The sequence below is a fragment of the Triticum urartu genome, chromosome 3 (assembly GCF_003073215.2).
Source record: "Triticum urartu cultivar G1812 chromosome 3, Tu2.1, whole genome shotgun sequence".
NCBI lineage: Eukaryota > Viridiplantae > Streptophyta > Magnoliopsida > Poales > Poaceae > Triticum > Triticum urartu.
Window position 1 is genome coordinate 352,509,546 of NC_053024.1, and position 19,751 is coordinate 352,529,296.

The 19,751-nt window shown below is 44.3% G+C and overlaps 1 long non-coding RNA gene across 2 annotated transcripts; it reads right to left on the reverse strand.

The window, feature by feature from the left end:
• Window positions 1–8,500: 8,500 nt before the first annotated feature.
• On the reverse strand, window positions 8,501–13,263 carry LOC125543970. 2 transcript variants are annotated; one of them, XR_007299171.1, is made up of 5 exons: window positions 12,806–13,263; window positions 11,119–11,478; window positions 10,701–10,789; window positions 10,345–10,374; window positions 8,501–8,962 (listed from the first exon to the last, which is right to left on the reverse strand). It is a non-coding gene; the product is annotated as an uncharacterized LOC125543970 (long non-coding RNA). The 2 variants fall into 2 exon arrangements; XR_007299172.1 differs by lacking the exon at window positions 10,345–10,374.
• Window positions 13,264–19,751: the final 6,488 nt, after the last annotated feature.

A 19,751-nucleotide genomic window follows, 5' to 3' on the forward strand; every position in this document is an offset into this window, starting at 1 on the left:
TCTTTTAGGGCCATGGGAAACTAGTTCGCCATAACCTTCTCGTCACCGTTGGCCGCCTCGATGCTCAGCTCATAGAGCTACAAGAACTCAGCAGGGTCGGGGGCGCCATCATAGCGTGGATGCAGGTCAGGTTTGAACTTCCTTGGCCAGACGACGCTGCGCATCTCCGGGGTGAACGCATGGCATCCAGCCGTGGTCACGGGAACCCGCCATGGAGGTTGGTCTGATATTGGCACTTGCGCGGCATCACCATAGGCGGTGCGCGGTCTTGATGTGGCGGTGTTGGGAGCGCACGCGCCTCTCCTTGTGGCTGCTACACCACCTGGTAGCTTTCCTCGTCGCACGCCGGCGCCTTGCACGGCGGGTCGCGCCATGGAGCCTCACGCCTTGGCTCGATGATGGCGTCCTACCTGGGAGGAGGAGGAGGTGTTCCACGAGCCATATCACCCGCGATAGGTGTCGGGTGAGGTAGCGAGCGAGATGGTGCAGGAGACTCTCCGGCGGCGCTGGCAAACTCGGCGATGCGGTCTAGCCAGTCCTTGTGGAGGTCGTCGATGGGGTGGTAGCACAGGAGCTCGCGTGCCATGAGCTGCGCGGCCTGCGCGTTCACCGGCCCGCGACGAGCATGAGACGATGAAGTGGCCGCCGGAGATAGCGACGGACTGGCGGTACGTCCATCGCACCACACGGAAGGCTACATCGATGAAGTCTGCTGCTCGTGGGCCATGGGGCTGGTGGCAGCGTTGGCCGCAGGCGACGAAGAATGACGGGGAGCACCATTGCCAGTGGGTGTGGTCTGGGTGACACGGGCAGCGAGGGCGGCCCGACACTCAGCGCAAACTCGATGAGCATCAGTCATGGGGACGCCGAAACGATGGCGAATCGACTGGAGGAAGATAGGCTCCGATGCACCCCTACCTGGTGCACCAAATATCAGATTTCGGGTTCCGCAGACCCTTGAGAGGTTCGAACTCTGGGGTGCGTGCGAAGAAATCAACCTCCCCAGTCTGCCTACTCGCCAATCTCTCTGTCTAGCTCGATGAACAGGAAGGAAATGAGGCACAATAGTTTACCCAGGTTCAGGCCACCTTACGGTGTAAAACCCTACTCCTGCTTTGCGTTGGATTGGCCTCGAGGGGCTGAGGATGAACTAGTACAGTGGGAGAACAACCTCAGGAGGAGTAGTGTTCGTGCGCTCGAGTGAGCCAGTGAGTGTGAGGATGGAATGGATCTCCTCCCCTCCATGGTGGTGGCTAGGCCCTATATATAGTGGCCTTTGTCCTCTTCCCAAAATGAAGGCGGGAAGGATTCCCACAACGGCCAAATTCAAAGGAAGACAGCTAGTACATGCTATACTGACAAAAGTAGTCTTCGCCGGCAAAAGCCTCTACTCGTGACGCCATGGTGGGCTCGGCGATGACCTCCATCCTGCCGTCCTAGCTGTCTTGGTCTTGTTGCACCAGAATGGAAACCTTTGGCTGATTCGTCGGGACTCCACACCTCCGCTTGCCTCCTTAGCACCAAAGAGGAAACTGGTACACTGCGCCCGCTAGCACCCGCCTGGCCTTGGTCGTCATGGCTCACGTCATCCAAACCTCATGAGGTGAAGCCTACATAGGAGTCTCCGCTCCTCGGGTGTCATGCCCAATATGCGATCCTATCTGAGAGGAACTTGAAGGTCCCACCAAGGATAGAGCCGCATATTGAAACGCTTTTACAAGCTGGATATCATTACATCGTACCATTATATAATAGCTGGGGATACATACAAAGGGCATACAAATGCCACAACAATACATCATACATCATACATGAGAACAACATCCGACTATGGATGAAACACAAAAAGAAACTCAAACGACATCCACCCTACTAGCCCAGGCTGCCGACCAGGAACCTATCCCTCAAACGAAGAAAACCAGAAGAAGAACTCCAAAACAAGTAAACATTGCTCTCACGTCATGATCATCGCATTACCTGTACCTACAACTGTTGTTGTAGTAAACTGTGAGCCACGAGGACTCAGCAATCCCATTACCATGGGTATCAATGCTAGCAAAGCTTAATGGGTATGGAATGGATAAGTGGTGAGGTTGCAGCAGCACTAAGCATTGTATGGTGGCTATCTTATGAGTACAAGAGTAAGATAAGAAACTACGCAAACGGTCGCAAACTAGTAATGATAAAAAAAATGATCCTTAACTACTTATGTTCAAACATAACCCCACCGTGTTTGTAACGCCCCAGATGTACCTTTTCCAAATTTGTACTCCAACTCTTGCCATTTCCGGTGTTAAGTTATATTTATTTCTCGGGTTCGGGTCTTTGTCTCCGTGTGTTGTTTTTGTTTTCATGCATCTCATATCATGTCATCATGTGCATTGCATTCGCATTCGTGTTCATCTCATGCATTCGAGCTTTTTCCCCGTTGTCCGTTTTGCATTCCGGCGCTTCGTTCTCCTCCGGTGTTCAATTCTAGCTTTCTTTCGTGTGTGGGGTTTAAACATTTCCGGATTGGACCGAGACTTGTCATGCGGCCTTGGTTTACTACCGGTAGACCACCTGTCAAGTTTCGTACCATTTGGACTTCATTTGATACTACAACGGTTAACCGAGGGACTGAAAAGGCCTCGTGTGTGTTGCAGCCCAACACCCCTCCAATTTGGGCCAAAACCCACCAAACTCTGCTCCATGTCCTAGAGGGTTCGATCACGATCGCGTGGCCGAAAACCGCACCTCATTTGGACTCTCCTAGCTCCACTTATGCCTATATATAGCTCCTTCCCGAAAAATTCGGATCTCTCCCCCGAAACCCTAGCCCTCTTCTTCCTCCGCGCGCTGGACAACGTCCGCCGGCGCCGGACGTGTCCGGCCTGCCCGCCAGCGCCATGTGTCGCCGCCCTATACGCTGAGCCTCCCGGTCCACATCGCCACCGCCGCCGGGCCCGAGGCCCACGCCCGGCCCCCGAAGCCGCCTCGCCGGGCCAGATCCGCAGGGGCGCCGCGCCGCCCTTCCTCACCCGAGCCGGCGGGCGCCATCGCCGGCCATCGTGGGCGCCATCGCCGGCCGCCACTGCCTCACCTCGCCTCCCGCGCCCGCTCGCCGCCACCGCGCCGGAGACCATGCGCCACTGCGTCGGACGCCGCCGCCTGCCCCGCGGCCACCGCCTCCCCGACGCCGGCCACCAACACCCCGACGCCGGCCACCGCCTCCCCGACTCCGGAGAGCTCTCCGGCCGGTCATCCTCGATCCCCGTTCCCCGGCGTGAACAGTGCTCCCGGGCCAGATCTAGATCCAAAATTCCTGGGGTTGACTTTTTCCCTCTCCCCCTTAATCTTTTATGCAAACTTTGACCGATGATATCTCCGCATCCGTAACTCCGTTTTGGACATATAGTATATCAAAATCTTCGTCTCGACGAGAACATCATTCCATTCCATTGCATCATTTTCATTTAAGTTCATCTTGATGCACTAAATGCTGCTAGAAGGAGGCTTCGTGAGTTAAATGTCAGATCCGTTAGTTCATCAGACTTTTGTCATTTTTGCCATGTTTGTTGTGTGCATGATATGCCTGTGAGTCTTTGGGATAATTTGTTAAGCATTTTGTCTTCTTTTCAGAGGTGCAACCCATGCATTTTTAGGATGTGTGTGGTGACTTGTGCAAGCTTGCAAAGAGGGGCACCCGGGAAATCAGTTTTCAGGGACTTAGTTGTTTTCACCAAGTCTGGGATTTTTAGTTCATGATGCCATATGTTCAGCTTGTTTCCTAATGATCCGTGCCTCTTTTGAGGATGATCAGTAAGGGACTTTTGTTATTCATGTTATGCTCTATCCATTCATGTCTTTAATTGCAAGTTTGGTGCACCCTAGCTTGAGTCAATCGAGCTCAACTTTTGCTTCGTTGTTAATTTGGGCAGATCGTTAACTCTTTTGCGATTTTGCCGGTGCTATTGTAGTTGACACGTGCATGCCATGCCATTATTCTTGCCATTTCTAGCTAGAATTTTGTGCCTCCTTAATGGATGTATGCTTTTCTTGCCATGACTTGCACCGTAGTGAGTGCATCGAGCTCGTTTACATGCCTTCATGAGTTAAATTTCAGCATGTCTCAGTTTTCACTAAGTCTGAAAACTGATTGTGTTTCATCTATGTTTGTGGGCTCGTTAGTATATTTTGTGAACCCTTTTCGCCCCAGGTCACTTTGGTTGTTTTGTTAAGCTTGTTGAGTAGCTCCATGTCATGTTCTTACTTGTCATGTTCAGGTTACGTATCATGTTGTTTTGCTGCTCCGAAGAGAGCATCGTGGTCTGAAATTTCAGACTAGTGTTAATTTCACTAAGTCTGAAATCTGTTTTGCTTATTCGTTTTTGCCATGCTTGTTTGAACCTCATAATGGATGAATTTGGCCGTGGCTCCGTGCTAGTGTTTTGTTAAGCATCTTGTGTACATCCCGGCCATGTCTTTTGTTGTCATGTTGGATGGCTGTAGCATGTTCATTTCGTTGCGTTTAGATGCCTACTTGCTGTAATTCGCAGACCGGTTCATTTCATAAAACGCTTGCCATTTCCAAACCGTAACTCCGATTCCAATGATCTTTATATCGTTTTCAAGAGATTTCTTCCCCTATATCCAGTGGCACACTTGGTTTTCCAAGTTGAGGCCAGGTTCATGCATTTTCTGTCACGTCTTGCATTTTGCATCCCGCATCGCATCCCGCATTGCATGTCATCTTTGCATCTTATTGTTTGAGCTTGCACGTGGTTGATTGTATTCTTGTTGCTTGTTTGTCTTGTTGGGTAGAGCCGGGAGACGAGTTCGCTAACGAGGAGCCCGTTGAGTTTGCTTGTGAGGATCCAGGCAACTCTGACAGCTTTGCAAGCAAGATAATCATACCCTCGAAATCACTACTATCTTTGCTATGCTAGTTTGCTCGCTCTTGCTATGCCAATGCTACGATGCCTACCTTTTGCTTTTCAGCCTCCCAATTGCCATGTTGAACCTCTAACCCACCTTGTCCTAGCAAACCATTGATTGGCTATGTTACCGCTTTGCTCAGCCCCTTCTTATAGCGTTGCTAGTTGCAGGTGAAAATTGGAGCCGTTCCTTGTCGGAACATTTATTTACTTGTTGGGATATCATTATATGCTATGTTATCTTAATGCATCTATATACTTGGTAAAGGGTGGAAGGCTCAGCCTCTCGCCTAGTGTTTTGTTCCACTCTTGCCGCCCTAGTTTTCGTCATATCGGTGTTATGTTCCCGGATTTTGCGTTCCTCACGCGGTTGGGTTATAATGGGAACCCCTTGATAGTTCGCCTTGATTAAAGCTTTTCCAGCAATGCCCAACCTTGGTTTTACCATTTGCCACCTACCCCCCTTTTCTCCCTTGGGTTCTGCAGACTCAAGGGTCATCTTTATTTTAGCCCCCCACGGGCCAGTGCTCCTCTGAGTGTTGGTCCGACCGAGTAGACTGCGGGGCCACCTCGGGGCAACTTGAGGGCTGGTTTTACTCGTAGGATGTCTCATCTGAGTGTTCCCTAAGAAAGAGATATGTGCAGCTCCTATCGGGTTTTGTCGGCACATTCGGGCGGTGTTGCTGGACTTGTTTTAACCTGTCGAATCGTCTTGTTGTACCGGGATACCGAGTCTGATCGGTGTGTCTTGGGTGGAGGTCTATTCCTTCGTTGACCGTGAGAGCTTGTCATGGGCTAAGTTGGGACCCCCCTGCAGGGATTGAACTTTCGAAAGCCGTGCCCGCGGTTATGGGCAGATGGGAATTTGTTAATGTCCGGTTGTAGATAACTTGAACTAAACTTAATTAAAATGAATCAACCGTGTGTGTTACCGTGATGGCCCCTTCTCGGAGGAGTCCGGGAAGTGGACACGGTGTTGGAGTTATGCTTGCGCAGGTTGTTCTTCTAGATTCTCGCTCGCGCCTTGCCTCCTCTTCTCGCTCTCTTTTGCGTTTAAGTTAGCCACCATATATGCTAGTCGCTTGCTGCAGCTCCACTGATATTGTCTTATCCTTCCTATAAGCTTAAATAGTTTTGATCGCGAGGGTGCGAGATTGCTGAGTCCCTGTGGCTCACAGATGCTATAACTCCAGATGCAGGTCCAGGTGTTTCCGCTCCAGTTGACGAGTACGAGCTCAAGTGGGAGTTCGACGAGGACTCGCAGCGCTATTACGTGTCTTTTCCTGATGATCAGTAGTGGTGCTTAGTTGGGGTTCGTTTCAGGGCCTTTTCGCATGTTGGGTTCTTTTCCATTTTGGCGCCGTAGTCGGGCCATGAGTGATTTGTATGATGGATGTTATTTATGTACTCTGATGTGACGTGGCGAGTGTAAGCCAACTATGTTATCCCTCTTTATTATTATATTACATGGGATGTTTGTGATGATTACCCGACTTGCGACATATGCCTTCAATGCGATTATGCCTCTAAGTCGTGCCTCGACATGTGGGAGCTATAGTCGCATCCAGGGTGTTACAGTGTTCTCTTGTCGAACTCACTCGAAAAGAGACGGTCATGGTTACGCACACGGTTGGTTTATTTTAATTGACTTTAGTTCAAGTCCACTACAAGCGGATATTAAAAACTCCCATCTACCACATAACCGCGGGCGCGACTCTCGAAAGTCTAAACCCTGCAGGGGTGTCCCAACTTTGCCCATGACAAGCTCACGATCTGCGGAGACAATCCTTCATCTCGGGACCCTCTGATCAGACTTGGAATCCCAGTGCACAAGACATTTCGACAATGGTAAAACAAGTCCAGCAAGACCTCCCGGTGTGCTGACACCCTGATATTAGCCGCGCTTATCTTGTCTCAGGCCACGACCGAATGAGCGAAGCTTACAGTTGGCTGAGACCTAAGTTGCCAAGGGGGCGCCGCAAGGTGCTCTACTTTGGACCAACACTCATGAGGAGCACTGGCTCGGGGGTTGATTAAGTCCTTGGGGTCGGGAAAGTCTCTATGCAAGTTTTAGTTGTTATTAGGCAAATGCTAAAACCAATCTTGGGCCTTGCTGGAAGAGTTTTACTCAAAGCGAACTGTCAAGAGGGGCCCATAAACCCTCATCGTGTTAGGGACGCAAAATCAAGGAACATAACACCGGTATAACGGAAACTAGGGCGACAAGAGTGGAACAAAACACGAGGCAAAAGGCCAAGCCTTCCACCCTTTACCAAGTATATAGATGCATTAATTAAATAAGATATAATGTGATATCCCAAGATATCCATGTCCCAACATGGAACAACCTACAACTGCACCTGCAACTAGCAACGGTATAAGAGGGGCTGCGCAGAGAGATAATATAGCCAAACAACGGTTTGCTAGGATGGTGGAAAGGGTTAGAGGCTATTTCATGGCATATTGGGAGGCTTGATAAACAAGTTGTAGGTAGCACGACATAGCGATAGCATCAAGACAACTAGCGTAGCAAAGATAGTAGTGAGATCCAAGGTGATAGTCATCTTGCCTGAAATCCTGCTAGGAAGAAGAACGAGTCCATGAATTAACGGGCTTAGTCGAACGAATCCTCACGATTGCAACGAAACAGGAACTATCGAGAAGGAGCCCAGTCGGAAAGAAGCAAACAACATGGTAAACACGCAACACATAAACATGACATGATGCTTAACCAAGTATGATGCATGACAAGGATACATGATGCTACTTATGGCAAGAGATGATGCATACAAGAACAACGCATCAAAGAAAGTTTAAATGAGGCCGGAAACAACATATAATTTTTTTTGAAAACTCCCCATATGCAAATTTTGAATTTGCTACTGATCTGAACACACCATTATGTTAAAGTTGTTAACCAGCAAGTTAAGGTGCATCAAGATGATCTACATGGCTTTCTAGTCAAGCTACCTCTAATGTTCAATTAATTCAGAGCTACGTGCTAGAATATATGAGCAAAACAAGTTAAACATGGCATTCATGAAAATTCAAGCAAGACACAATCACAAGCACTCCAAAACATGGATGCAACATGACTTGATGAAACTACATGCAAAACCAACCAAGTTTCATGTAGAGCATGCTCCAAACGGAGCCACGGTTCATCACATACACTCCATACAAGTTTCAAACACAATCTACCCAAAATAGCAACTAAGCACTTTGCAATCAAGGAAACAACATGGTACAGGAAACATATGGACACAAACTTGGTATGCATTCAAAGCACAAATTACATTCTTCAACTAACATCAAGGTTCAGGTTCATAGGCATCAGGATCTATTATATACTTAAAGCAAGAGTCAAATAAGCCATCACGTTCTTCCACATATGCTAATATTTTTTACGCCATTAGATTACAGTAACAACGGCTAAGATTTAAGTGGTTTTACATAACATCATAAAATATATATACCGATAGTATTGAGCTTTTATGGTGTCACGTTGAACGGTTACATACAAGTACGGTTGGTACAAAAACTACGGTTGATTAAAAAAGCCAATCATGACATGTACGAATATGTGAAGATAAAACACATTAACATACCCAGTCAGCCGACTTTGGTCATGTCTGCATGCTTCATATACAAGAGAAACACACGGACACGTATTCATGCAGTGCCTAATTGATTTGCATGCCGTGATTGATTTCTAGCAAACATACAACTTCAATTGGACAAGAACACATACACGTATCATATGCGACGACCAGCCCCCAAGCAGCATAAACACATACACGTATCATATGCGACGACCAGCCCCCAAGCAGCATAAACACACACACGCCGCTATTGCCAGCCAGCACGATAGCAGCAAGCATTCAGTATGCGTCCACCATGTCGGCAGATTGAAGGTACTGAAGCGTACAATATCATCCATGATGGATTGCAGGTACTGAAGCATCCAATCTGCACTCCCGATGCCGCGATGCCCAACAGAGCAAAGCCCCAATCCAAACACACGCCGAAAAAACCAGGACGCCCAGCTGTATAGCAACACCATCAAGTTGAGGTAATATCAGCACTCCATGTGTGTTTAGATATTTACATCTCAAAAAGTTTTGACAGCTTCTTTAAGAACAACCTATTTTCATGTACATTACTACAATTAAGTTATAGCATCACTTATTTGTATTTGACCTATAATAGCTATTTTTGAAATTGTTCTATCTTCTCAATAAAAAATACTAAGTATATCTCATTATTCATAGGGCCAAACAATTCATGCTACCTTTCATATCAAAGAGCTATCTATTTATGGATTCAAAATTTCAAGGTTGTGGAATCCATAAAAATACTGCCAATGAGCAATGTAAGTGAAATATATTTTTCATACAAAGCAAACATAGATGAGGTAAAAGGATCTCTAGAGGTTTACCCAGATTATTGCTCGAGTTTCTATAAAGGATACACTACAGAAACATGCAGAAAAAGAAAAACAATTCTCAGGTATGTTTATAGTTCAGAAATAAATGGAGTATTATATAATATTTATGATTCACTATCATGAATGGTGTGGTAGGTATTGTATTCGACTCCAAATTAGTGAGCATAAAACTACTACAAGTTGCACTTTATTTGGAAAGGACGCTCCAAGCTTGCTTAATACATCTATCTCTAACTTGCTGAGATCATTCGATGGGAAATGAAATGCCAAGTTGAATGGATGTAATATCATCTTTGGTACAGAAAACTATGTAGTAAAAAGAACATTTGTGCTCAATGATAGGCTTGAGATGCTCTACTTGAATGATAAAGCTAAGGTAAAGGTGCATTTAACTTTTTTTCAAAAATTAAGTATCGTGTCTGGAATTCCCTAACTAATTCACCTTACATATATTGCATTGAAATTGATGGATGATGAGGTGGACACTGTGTTAAAACATGAAAGGAAGAAGCAGAACATGCACCGATAAAATGGTGATTGGTTTTTCCACTGTATACACTTCTAGATTTTTATAAATGTGTCTAATTTGAAATTTATATTTATTTTGCAGTCACAGAATAATAATGTTTCAACTACCAAACTACGGTGTGTCTGGTGCGAATGAAATAGGAACCACACGATAGTAATGTGACTAAAATAAACAAAGATGGGCATCAAGACAAAATAACATCATCGTCACGTGAGTTCCACGGTGACAAGAAAAGAAGACCGGGATATGTTGTAATATCAGATGAATCAGAGGAGAATACACGGAGCATGTTTGCCAGAAAGCAAGGGAAAAGATGTCAGCCGAAACAATACAAGGCTTGAAGATGAAGATGAAGTACGTAAACCGAAGCCTAGGACAGCAATGAAATTATCTAGAAAATTGGTGCCTCAGTAGCTTATCAATTAAATAATAGGGCAACATATTTTACTTACCAAGATATATACAGTAAGTGTACTTGACATCTACAAAGATAAGAAGAAAACTTATTATATTGCAATAGCATTATGTCCTTAGTCTAGAATAGACTGAATACTTTCTTTAGATCAACCAATATAAGGAGACATTAACACTATGAAAAGCATGTCATATTGTATTTATTTGAAATATAGTTAGACATATACTTTTGGGAGTTCTATGTTCTTGGTAACAATTCTTCTATCATGTTGCATTTTCTATTCAAGTGTACCATGAGAAAAATTCCAATATTATAGTACGAGTAATATAGAAATCTTAGGAAGGAGCACAAAGATGATTTGCATTAGGAAGGATACAGAGCAATAACACTTACGGTGGTAAAAGTCCAGCAGTACAAACAATTAGGAAGGCATGAAGATGAAGAGTCGGATCTTGGGCACGGTAAAATAATATCCATTGCTACTGCCACCATAAGGAAGAATACAAGTGGTCAGCTCGAAGATAAAGTAGGCGAAATAAAGATATTGTTCTGGGTACTAAAACCTCCATGACTCATATAACCTTTTCAGATTAACAAAACCATGAATAGATGTTCAATATTATACGTACTAGTTGCAACACATGTAAAAATTCAACCATTGTATCTCAACTGACGTAGTTTTTTTACAATTAACAAGTTAAAACCTAATTGCTAAGACAAGGTAACAACAAATAAAAAACGACTTTACATTGCTATGTAGGAATTATAAGCCATAATATTATTTAGAATGATGGTTATCATCAGCACTCACATGTGGTAGAAGTCCAACAACACCGACGATGAGGAGGGCAACAACACAGTGGTTGGCCAAACATGTTGCTCACATCTTGGTGCTATTTATTTATTTCGCTATCTCCTCATATGAATCTGCCTCCGTTACCCGCACACCTCTAATAGACCATAGCAGTAGTCCACCATCTGTACTGTGCCGCAGGATCCAGTTATTCTCCATTAGCTTGCCTTGGTAAACAATTATTCTCTGTCCTATGCCACCTTGGCATTGATGCCCTGGCACCAACAGCTTGACCCAGTAGAACAATTTTGTCCAGGAAATCCATGAACCGGTACTCCATCCTGCATGAGATCTCTCACCACTCATTGGATGGGATATCTGGACAAACCCAAAGATTATACACCAAATATGTATAGGTTCAAGCTCAAAATAATAATATCAGCATTGTCACAGAAAACTATACAGTAAGTTGTTCCTGATGATTGGCTTAAGATGTTGTCATTGAACAACAAAGTTAAGAAAGTAAAGGCGCATCTAGTCCTCTATACGATTAAGTAATGTGTACTTAATTTTCTTCATTGATTCGTCTTGCATGCTATGGAAGTGTGGCAGAAACAATATTTTTAAGTTGGGTTAGATGCGCCTTTACAAAGAAAAATAATGACAAAGACAATAATGTAAGTTCTCGGTTCTAACCCCTAAAGAATCGAAAGGGAGATCAATGACAAGTGAAATAATAAGTCTATAATCCACATTCTCTGAATAATCTATCCATGAAAACAACAATTATGTATGAGGAAATTTCCTAAATTATAATTACAAGTAGATAGTGCTTCATTGTAAAAGTTAGACACTTCAGAAATTGAAGTTTAAAATCATCACATTACCTGTGAACAAATTTTACAAGTGACTTAAATAAATCAACTTATAACGTACATACACTGCCAAGCAAGAGGAGAAATGATTTGAGTCACAAATAGAGAAGGATTAAAGGTGTTAAGTAATGACATGAAGTGCCCAAGCGAAAATAGTGCACAGAATATAGTATACAAGGAGATATTTTAACTTCTTTTATTCCTCAAGTAAATGCATATGAGAACCAACTCATGATTTTTCAATACAAAGTTTGGTAGAAATAACTAACGTACAGTAAAAAATAAGGCGAGGAAGCTTTAATACAAAAAGACTTTGTAGATTGGATTTACAATTATTTTGTAGACAAGAAATGAGGGTTACATTTTATCTATTGAATGATTAGAAATTGGATTTTCCTAACTATATTGAATCATGTGTTACAATAGTAGATGCCTATGCAGATTAATATTTCCAGCTACTTTAATGCATATAGATGTTAACAACTGCAGAAACATCATCAACTATAATATATGAAATTAGTGTCACACGGTAATACATTGCATATAATGTTGGCTATATAAAGAGACGATAAATTAGTGTCACAAGGAAATGCTAAAGAGACGATAAATTAAGGATCAGTACAATGTGAACATGAAAAAAGATGCAACTTCAATTCCCTACAAAATGAAAGGGAAATCAACGGTAGATCAAATAGTTATATAGTGTAGATCCCACATGTAATCGATACATGAATAAGACTGTACGTACACAAACTAAGCAAGTCACATTATGAACTACTACAAATGATGCGAAGCAAGAGGAGAATGGGAGCATGCAGAGGGATTCATACCTGTCGCTCTTCATCAACCTAAGCGTCAAGGAACGAGAGGCCATTCTACACAACGCCAAAGCTCTCTGCCAGCACCTGTGATCTCCCAGGCGACTCGCATCCGCCTTTCCTTATCCGCGATGACGATATGCGATCTCACTGGTGGCCAGAGCAAGAACAGTTGCTCGAACACCCGGTCGCCTCCATGGTCAGAATGGCTTGGAAGATCGGCACACACCAAATCGCTGGGAAATCCGCGAACATGTGCACCCTTCGTCAGGTCAGTCACCGCCTCCTCCGCACCACCAACCTCCAGCACCGTCGCCCCGGCCGCGCCAACCATGAAGATGTCGAGTAGCACGACGCGTCCTCCTGGGATCTCCCTTGCCCACCCTACCCAAATCACAAAGAGAATAGTACAGTAAGAAAGGGGATTTTGTTGTCGGCGTGATTTGGGGAAAACAATAGCCTTTTCCTACTTTTTGCTATGGCAGGAATATTAGATGTACATATTTTGCTCTGATGGATGGACAAATAGCACGTACTTTGACCGATAAGTGAGAAATACGTTCTGTGAAAAAGAAAAAAAACAAGTGAGAAATACGATGCGTGGCAAAACTACAAAAATTCACTATTACATGTGAAACCACATTGGCGGAAGGATGTTAAAAAGACTACATATAACCAAAAGAAAAATTAAAACATTAGCTACAGAGAGGTTTAGGACATTAAAAAAGGGGTGAAATGCTAGACCAATGGCATTTTTTAAATATAATATATATATACAAACCTAGCTGACAAGGCATTTTTTAGTAAAGATTTTCAAATGGATACAAATCATATAGTTGACAAATTAGTGAAAAAAAAATATGATTGTGTAGATGAACGTAACAAGTCAAAATTGTTAGGAATATGTTGTATAAATAATATTGTACAATAAACATAATCGAAGTTTGAATCAAGAGAAAAAGAGCATCAATCGACGGTGAGTCAAAATTCTCTATTATACAAAAATAGTCTATATGCATAAATAAAATGTGTAAAGAGATTTTATATTTAATTACAACAGTGAGTCTATTTTACACAATTCAATTTTTCTATAATGGATTATGGCCATGTAATGGCATAATAGGAAATGCCTAAAATGGATGAAAAAACTAAGAAGAATATATGATAACAACCAAAACACACACACGAAAATGAATTAAAAGTATGTAGGAGTTTCTTATTCAATAATAGTAAAATTTCATACAATGTCAATAAAATAATAAAATGATTAAACCAAAGTATCATAAATGCAAATTTTTCATTGCAATATAATTATATCAAAACCTAGCCGCACAAATGTGCGGCTACACCCACTAGTTAATCCAGTGAGATCAATGCAAAAAGTAACTTTATAACACACATTAAGACTTAGTGAAAAATGGGCATACGTGTGAGCAGGAATAACATGTTGACATGTTGGGGGCATGGAACAATGAGGCTACAGTGCAAGAAAATAACAAGAAAAAGAATGTCATTAAAGTACAGGTTAAACATGGCAAAACATGATTACTAAGAATCTCCATATAACATCTAGATCAATGGCATTAATCAAGACAAGTAAGCAAGTCATAACAGATTCTCAGACTGAGTGAAAAACAGACTAAGGCTAAAAACAGATTCATGATGCACACTTTCAGATAAAAAAAGTGTATTTTACGGGAACATTTCATGGCATCAAAGGGCCTGCCAAGAATGTACATGTAGAGCACTACGAAACATGATCACTGATCTACTTCTAGAAACCAATAGAACATGCTCAAAACATCATGGCAAGAATGCAAATGATAACAGATTTAGAGACTTAATGGAATGTAGTGAGCATGGCAGAAACAGCGACAAGTAGACATGTTTTCAAGCTTGGTTAACTCAACATAAAGCATATCATGGCATGTGAATACAGTCAAAGGGAAGAAGGCATATTTGTTCAGCTACTCATGGCAAGCACATGGTCATAGGATGCATAGAACACTAGCTATTCACATGGCAAAACTGAACTTACTGATAACAGGCTGAGAGAAACATTATTTAGCAAATTTAGGGCATGGTAATGATAACCTAAAGCATGCCATAATTTCAAACAAGGGCATGAATAGATAGAGGATAAGAAGATATACAAAACATCCTTAATGAGAAACTATAGATTATGCATGGATTCACTTGTAGCATCAAGTTAACATGGAAACATAATATAGCAGGTTCAGACTTAGCAGAAAACACTAAGTCACTGAAATCAGCAACAGCAAGTACCCTACTTTGCATTCTTGTGCTAGTCACCATAGGGCACATAAAAAATGCATGGGTTGCACCATTGTAAAGATGGCATGAATATGCTCCTAAAACATGTTGACATGATGCTCAAAAGATAATCACACGAAATGCTATAAAAAGACAAATCAACAAGTTATGATGACTTCCAGCAGATAAGATCATTGAGCACTTTTGCAACAATGATTAGGGCAACAAGATGAGGAGTAACATGCATGCAAACTACTCCATCTTCTAGAGCACTCAGAGATAAACATTTTGACATATCGTATGCGCAAATCAGAGCAACGAGCACGGAGTATGAGCATTGCAACAAGTACACATGAGATGGAAAAACTTTGGGACTTAGCAGAAATATACCCTCGTGGATCGAGGGTTTCGGCACGCGAACCGAGATGGTTGTGAGCTCGCCAGCGACAAGGGAGAGGAGATGGCCGAGGAGGTCGGAGGACGCCGGGCGGCGGAGCGACGGCGGCGGATTCGGCTAGATCTGGCGCCGGCGAGGTGGAGACGACATGAGCGGTGATGCGGCTCGGCTCCGACGCGGGGTCTGGTGGGCGGCGGTGGCTGACGGGCACGGGAGGCGGCGAGGTGGCGCATCGGAGCGGGGCGACAACGGCGAAGATCGACGGCAGTGTGAGGGAGGCTCAAGCGCGCGATGGCGGTGGACGGGGCAGCGCGCGCTGGCCCTGGCGGGCCTGCCGTGAACTCGCGGGCCGGCGGTGGTGGGAGGCGGTGGAGTTGCCACATGGCAGTTCCTGGTTCGCTTCGCGGCAGTGGCTGGACGTTTCCGGCTTGGGCGGATATGTTTGCTGCTAGGGTTTGATCAGGATTTTGAGGGGGAGGTGCTAATTTATAGGGAGAGGGAGCTAGGAGAGGGCTATTGAGGTGCGGTTTTCACCGACACGATCGTGATACAACGGCGAAGAGCCTGGAGAAGGTTTAGGTGGGCTAGTGGGTTGTTGGGCTGCAAAGAGAAAGGGGTCTGGCGGTTAACGCGGTTAACCATTGGGGCATCAAACGACCTGCAAATAGAACGGAATTTGACAGGTGGTCTACCGGTTATATACCAAGACCACTTGTCAACTCTCGGCCCATTCCAAGAACATTTTTCTCCCTCTCACGAAATGAGATCTGGAAGGTTCGGCGGGTGCATGTGAGAGTGCCAGATTCTGAAACGGAGAACGGAGAAAGTGACCAGATGCAAGAGATGAAGACGAATGCAAATGAGATGCACATGATGACATGGAAAAGGGCAACACGCAAGCGAATGACATGGCAATGACAACGAATAAACGGAAGACACCTGACGCATCGGTTTCGGGGCATTACATCGGGAGCCAGCATGAGGAGGCCGCTCCTCGTGGATGTCTTGGCGTCGTCCGCCACGCGAGGCTTGGCCACTCGCGAGGGTCTTGAGTTGTTGATGTTGAAGCTGGGCCATACTGGGCCATTGGCGAGCCACGGCGTGGGACGCAGGCAGGCAAGTCTGGGTACCCCCGTTGCCAGAATGCCGACAGCAGCTATAGAACTTGTTGGATACTTCATATCTCTCAACTCGAGCATTTGCTCGAAATTTTAACTTCAACTCCTGGAACATCTCATATGCTCCGTGACGTTCAAAACGTCTTTGAAGTCCCGATTCTAAGCCGTAAAGCATGGCACACTGAACTATCAAGTAGTCATCAGATCAAGCTTGCCAGACGTTCAAAACATCAGCATTAGCTCCTGCGGCAGGCCTTTCACCTGGCTGTGCATCAAGCACATAATTCTTCGGTGCACTAATGAGGATAATCCCCAAGTTACTGACCCAGTCCGTGTAGTTGCTACCATCATCTTTCAACTTAGATTTCCCTAGTAACGCGTTAAAATTCAAGGGAACGGTAGCACGGGCCATTGATCTACAACATGGGTATGTAAATACTATCAGGACTAAGTTCATGATAAAATAAGTTCAATTAATACTTCAGAATTCCCACTTAGATAGACATCCCTCGATCATCTAAATGATAAGTGATCCAAATCAACTAATCCATGTCCGATCATCACGTGATATGGAGTACTCATCAATGGTGAACATCTCTATGTTGATCATATCTACTATATGATTCATGTTCGACCTTTCGGTCTCCATTGTTCCGAGGCCATGCATTTACATGCTTGGCTCGTCAAGTTTAACCCAAGTATTCCGCATGTGAAAACTGTCTTGCACCCGTTGTATGTGAACGTAGAGTCTATCACACCCGATCATCATGTGGTGTCTCAACACGAGGAACAATAGCAACGTTGCATACTCTGGGAGAACGCTTTTTACCTTGAAATTTAGTTAAGGGATCATCTTATAATGCTACCATTGTACTAAGCAAAATAAGATGCATAAAAGATAAACATCACATTTAATCAAAATATGTGACATGATATGGACATCATCATCTTGTGCTTTTGATCTCCATCTCCAAAGCATCGTCATGATCTCCATCGTCACCGGCTCAACACCTTGATCTCCATCATTGCGTCGTAGTCGTCTCGCCAACTATTACTTCTACAAGTATCGCAAACGCATAGTGATAAAGTAAATCAATTACATGGCATTTGCATTTCATACAATAAAGAGACAACCATAAGGCTCCTGCTGGTTGCCGATAACTTTTACAAAACATGATCATCTCATAAAATAACGTATATCACATGACAACATGCCCTGCAAAAACAAGTTAGACGTCATCTACTTTGTTGTTGCAAGTTTTACGTGGGTGCTACGGGCATCTAGCAAGAACCATTTTTACCTACGCATCAAACGACAATAGTGTTTTGTCAAGTTTGATATTTTAACCTTCATCAAGGACCGGCCGCAGTCAAATTCGATTCAACTAAAGTAGGAGAAACAGACACCCACCAGCCACCTTTATGCAAAACTAGTATGCATGTCTGTCGGTGGAACCGGTCTCGTGTGTGTGGACATGTAAGGTTAGTCTGGGATGCTTCTATTGGGGAACGTAGTAATTTCAAAAAAATTCCTACGCACACGCAAGATCATGGTGATGCATAGCAATGAGGGGAGAGTGTGATCTACGTACCCTTGTAGACCGACAGCGGAAGCGTTATGACAACGCGGTTGATGTAGTCGTACGTATTCACGGTTCGGGCGATCAAGCACCGAAACTACGGCACCTCCGAGTTCTAGCACACGTTCAGCTCGATGACGATCCCCAGACTCCGATCCAGCAAAGTGTCGGGGAAGAGTTTCGTCAGCACGATGGCGTGGTGACAATCTTGATGTACTACCGTCGCAGGGCTTCGCCTAAGCACCGGTACAATATTATCGAGGATTATGGTGGAAGGGGGCACCGCACACGGCTAAGAATATGATCATGTGGATCAACTTGTGTGTCTAGGGGGTGCCCCCTGCCCCCGTATATAAAGGAGTGGAGGAGGGGAGGGCCGGCCCTCTCTATGGCGCGCCTAGGGGAGGCCTACTCCCACCGGGAGTAGGATTCCCCCTTTCCTAGTCCAACTAGGAGTCCTTCCATGTAGTAGGAGTAGGAGTCAAGGCAAGGGAAAGGAGAAGATAAGGAAGGAGGGGGCGCAGCCCTTCCCCCTAGTCCAATTCGGACTAGGCCTTGGGGGGCGCCCAACCTCTCCTATCTCTTTCCCCTAAAGCCCAATAAGGCCCATATACTACCCGGTGAATTCCCTTAACTCTCCGGTACTCCGAAAAATACTCGAATCACTCGGAACCTTTCCGATGTCCGAATATAGTCGTCCAATATATCGATCTTTACGTCTCGACCATTTCGAGACTCATCGTCATGTCCCCGATCTCATCCGGGACTCCGAACGCCTTCGGTACATCAAAACTCATAAACTCATAATATAACTGTCATCGAAACCTTAAGCGTGCGGACCCTACGGGTTCGAGAACAATGTAGACATGACCGAGACACGTCTCTGGTCAATAACCAATAGCGGAACCTGGATGCTCATATTGGCTCCCACATATTCTACGAAGATCTTTATCGGTCAGACCGCATAACAACATACGTTGTTCCCTTTGCCATCGGTATGTTACTTGCCCGAGATTCGATCGTCGGTATCTCAATACCTAGTTCAATCTCGTTACCGGCAAGTCTCTTTACTCGTTCTGTAATGCATCATCTCGCAACTAACTCATTAGTTGCAATGCTTGCAAGGCTTATGTGATGTGCATTACCGAGAGGGACCAGAGATACCTCTCCGACAATCGGAGTGACAAATTCTAATCTCGAAATACGCCAACCCAACATGTACCTTTGGAGACACCTGTAGAGCTCCTTTATAATCACCCAGTTATGTTGTGACGTTTGGTAGCACACAAAGTGTTCCTCCGGTAAACGGGAGTTGCATAATCTCATAGTCATAGGAACATGTATAAGTCATGAAGAAAGCAATAGCAACATACTAAACGATCGAGTGCTAAGCTAACGGAATGGGTCAAGTCAATCACATCATTCTCCTAATGATGTGATCCCGTTAATCAAATGACAACACATGTCTATGGTTAGGAAACATAACCATCTTTGATTAACGAGCTAGTCAAGTAGAGGCATACTAGTGACACTTTGTTTGTCTATGTATTCACACATGTATTATGTTTCTGGTTAATAAAATTCTAGCA